This window comes from Sapajus apella, unplaced genomic scaffold (assembly GCF_009761245.1).
Source record: "Sapajus apella isolate SASKATOON/1434 unplaced genomic scaffold, GSC_monkey_1.0 scaffold126, whole genome shotgun sequence".
Taxonomy (NCBI): Eukaryota; Metazoa; Chordata; class Mammalia; order Primates; family Cebidae; genus Sapajus; species Sapajus apella.
Window position 1 is genome coordinate 453,370 of NW_022437066.1, and position 4,340 is coordinate 457,709.

The window sequence follows — 4,340 nt, forward strand, 5'->3', positions numbered from 1 at the left end:
TTCTGCATGTGGTGTGAGGTAAGGGTCCAGCATCACTCTTCTGCATGCGGTGTGAGGTAAGGGTCCAGCATCACTCGTCTGCATGTGGTGTGAGGTAAGGGTCCAGCATCACTCTTTTGCATGTGGTGTGAGGTAAGGGTCTAGCATCACTCTTCTGCATGTGGGTATCCAGTTTTCCCAGCACCATTTGTTGGGAAGCTGTCCTTTCCCCTGTTGAATGGTCTTGGCACTCTTGTCAAAAATCAACTGATCATATAATACAAAGTTTTATTTCTGTGCTGTCCGTTCTAGTCCACTGGACTATATGTCTGCCTTCATGCCAGAGTAATGCTGTTTTGAATACTATAGCTTTGCAGTAAGTTCTGAATCCCTCTCTCTTTCCATATATACATAATTTTCTAAGACAGCGTCTCACTCTGTGGCCCAGGCTCAAGTACAGTGACGCAGTCATGGCTCCTAATGCCTTGGCCTTCTGGGCTCTAGCAACCCTCCCCACTCAGCCTCTGGAGTAGCTGGGACCACAAGTGTGCACCACCACACCTGGTTAATTTTTGTATTTTTTGTAGAGACAGCATTTTGCTATGTTCCCCAGACTGCTCTGGAACTCCTGAGCTCAAGTAGCCTGCCCACCATGGCCTCTCAAAGTGCTAGAATAACAGGTGAAAGCCACTGCACCCACCCAAATCTCTCTTTCTTTTTTTTTTTTTTTTTTTTCTGAGATGGAGACTCATTCTGTCACCCAGGCTGGAGTGCAGTGGTGTGATCTTGGCTCACTGCAACCTCCACCTCCCAGGTTCAAGTGGTTCTCCTGCCTCAGCTTCCCAAGTAGCTGGGATTACAGGTACGCGCCACACTACATCTGGCTAGTTTTTGAATTTTTAGTAGAGACAGGGTTCCCCCATGTTGGCCAGGCTGGTCTCAAACTCCTGACCTCAGGGGATCTACCTGCCTCAGCCTCCCAAAGTGTTGGGAATACAGGCATGAGCCACCACACCCGGCCCAAATCTCTATATTTTAAAATCAATATTGAGACTTAATTTGTGGCCTAACATATGGTCTATCCTAGAAAATGTCCCTGGTGCACCCGAGAAGAGTGTGCACGCCGCTGCTGGGCAGAGTGCTCTGTGCGTCCATTGAATTAGTTGGTGTATGGTGCTGAGTCCTCTATTACCTATTTTCTATATTGATAATAGAATATACATTATTCTATACATTACTGATAAGTGGATATTGAGGTCTCCAACTATTACTGTAGAACTGTCTGTGTCTATCTTTCCCTTCAATTCTATTGGTTTTAATTCTTGTGTCTTGATGGTCTATCATTCGTAAATGTTTACACAGGTAATTATTATGCCTTCTTGTTGTAATGAAACTTTTATTACTATATATTGTCATTCTTTGTCTCTTGTAACCCTTTTTTATTTTAAGACCTATTTAGTCTGATACTAGAATAGCCATCTTGCTCTCTTTGGTTACTGTTTGCATGGACTATCTTTTTTCCTCCTTTCAATCTATTTGTGTCTTTGGCTCTACAGTGGGTCTCTTACAGACAGCATATAGTAGGATCATGTATTTTTTTTTTTTTAATGCATTCTGCCTTAGTCCATTTAGTGTTGTCATAAAAGATAAAGAGGTTTGTGTCCTGAGTCTGGTGTCTGGAAAATTTAATACTGAGCAGCTACACTTGGCAGGGGCTTCACACTCCTTCAGCTCATGGTGGAACATGGAAAAGGAGCAGGCATGTGCAAGAGAGAAGAAGGAAGAGAGAAACCAAGGAAGCCAGATTCTTCCTCGGGAACTAATGTATTCCCCTGAGAGTGAGAATTCACTCACCTGGAGGAGGCGCACTGACCTACTCATGAGGGATCCACCCACATGACCAGTCACCGCCAGGTGGGCCCCACCTTCCAACATTGCCATTATCAGCGATCTGATTTCAGGATGAGCTTTGGTGTGGACAAACCACATCCAAACCACAACTCGGCCAATCTTTGTCTTCTCATTGGAAAGCTTCATCTGTTTACATTTAAAGCAACTGCTGAGAATTTACTTCTGTCATTTTGCTCTGCTTCCCACATGCCTTACAGCCTTTTTTTGTCCCTCATTTCTTGCACTACTGTCTTCTTTTATATTTAGTTGATTTTTTATAGTGAAATGTTTAAATTCTTTTCTCCTTTCCTTTTGTGTATGTTCTATAGCTATTTTCTTTGCGGTTACCATGGGGATTACATTTAACATCCTAAAGTTATAACATTCTAATTTAAATTTATACCAGCTTAACTTCAATAACACAGAAAAACTCTGCTCCTTTACATCTGTTCCCACCCTTTTCATTTGCTGATGTCACAAAACTACATCTTTATTCATGATGTGCCCCCAAAACATAAACAATTCTTTTAAATGCATTAGTCTCTTAAGTTACGTAGGAAAAATGTGGAGTTACAAACCAAAGTTGCAATGATACGAGCTTGCAGACTAATTTTTTAAATGTATTCATCTCTTAGATCTCACAGAAAACAAAAAGTGGAGGTACAAACCATTGTTATAATATTAGCTTTTATAACTGCCCATGTCTTTACCTTTACTGCAATGTTTACTTCTCCATATGGTTTCAGGTTACTGTCTAGTGTCCTTTCTTTTCAACCTGCTAGCCTCCTTTAAGTATTTCTTGCAGGTCCAGGTCAGTTGGTAACAAATTCCCTCAGCTTTTGTTCATCTGAGAATGTCTTAATTTCTCCTGTGCTCTTAAAGGATAGTTTCCATGGATATGGATACTTGGTTGAAAGTTTTTTCTTTTATCACTCTGAATACATCAGGGTGATATACTCTGTTCCCCAAGTTTCTGATAAGAAATCTGCCAATGATCTCACTGAGGATCCTTGTACGTGATGAAGTCTCTTTTCTCATCTGTTTTCAAGATTCTCTTTGCCTTTCTGCAGAACTGTCTCAAGTATAATGTGTCTAGTGGGGGTCTCTTTGAGTTCATCTTAGTGGAGTTCACCAAGTTCCCTGGTGTTTCTAGTCATGGCTTTCATCACATATTCTCTCCTCCCTCTTTTTACTCTCTCCTTCCTGGACTCCCGCAGTCCGTATTTGGTTCTCCTGATGATGTCCACAGGTCCCTAAGCTCTGTTCACTTTCCTTCATCCTTTTTGTTTCTCAAACTTGATTATTTTCACTGTCCTATCTTCAAGTTTGCTAACTCTTTCTTTTGCCTGTTCAGCTCTGCCTTTGATTTCCTCTAGTAAATTTTCATCTCACTTATTGTACTTTTGAGCTCCAGAATTTTTTCTGGTTCCTTTTTAGGTTTTCTATCACATTACTAATATTTCCATTTTGTTCATACATCATTTTCTTGACTCTTTCCATATCTTCCTTCAGTTTTTAAGCATATTTAAGACAGTTATTCTAAAGTCTTTGTCTAGTAAATCTGCCATCAGATCTTTTCTGGGAACAGTTTCTGTTGACTTATTCTTTTCCTTTGATTGTGTCATACCTTACTGTTTTTTTGTACACCTTCTAATTTTTTGTTCAAAATTGGACATTTGAATCCAATAATGTAGAAACTCTGAAAAGCAGATTCTCCTCCTTCCCCAGGGTTTACTGCTTTGTTGTTGTTACCGGTTTGGGGGTGTTTTTGTTGTTGTCATTTTTCATAGTTGTAGGGTGTCTCTGTGAAGAGGGTGAGCCTGAAATTTAAACTTAAGGTCTTCTCATGTCTTTCCTTGGCCTGTGCCTTTCCCTAGGCACATGCAGTCACTTGCTCATTTCCCCATATACACAGTTGCTTTTGAATGTCCTAGTCTTTCATGTCTGGCTTCCAAAGGGAGAAAACAATAAAAATGAAGTGGGGAGATAAAAAGAGAACTGGCCCTTTAAATTTCCTGGCAGTCACAGGGAAGAAAAGGCTTGCAACTGTGATGACAGGCCCTCTTTGCATGCACCTCTGTGATGGGAGGACAGAGCCTCACTATCGGGGGAGGAGGTCCTCTTTGCCCACCCTAGCTCCCACAAGCTGCATGCACACTGTTCCAGGAACACTGCACACCCTGCACCACAGAGCTGAGTGGGCGGCAGACCTGAAACTGAAATTAACTGTCCAAGCCTCCCCTCTAGAAGTTGCAAACCTTCAACAGACTCCAGAGTTTCAAAATAGTTACATCAGACAGCTTCTGCCAGTGGAACTGTTGTCTACGTGGGGACAGCTTCTGCCAGTGGGACTGCTGTCTAGGTGGGGAGACAGCTTCTGCCAGTAGATCTGTTATCTGGGTGGAAACAGCTTCTGCCAGTGTAACTGCTGTCTAGGTGGGGACAGCTTCTGCCAGTGGGACTGCTGTCTA

At 42.0% G+C, this 4,340-nt stretch overlaps 1 protein-coding gene and 1 long non-coding RNA gene across 2 annotated transcripts in view; one reads left to right on the forward strand and one right to left on the reverse strand.

The window, feature by feature from the left end:
- Positions 1-4,340, reverse strand: part of EHMT1 (euchromatic histone lysine methyltransferase 1) — a 136,508-nt gene that overhangs the window by 108,734 nt on the left and 23,434 nt on the right. The window lies entirely within an intron of this gene.
- On the forward strand, positions 2,959-4,340 carry LOC116539186. Its single transcript, XR_004263944.1, has 3 exons — positions 2,959-2,970; positions 4,166-4,231; positions 4,306-4,340. It is a non-coding gene; the product is annotated as an uncharacterized LOC116539186 (long non-coding RNA).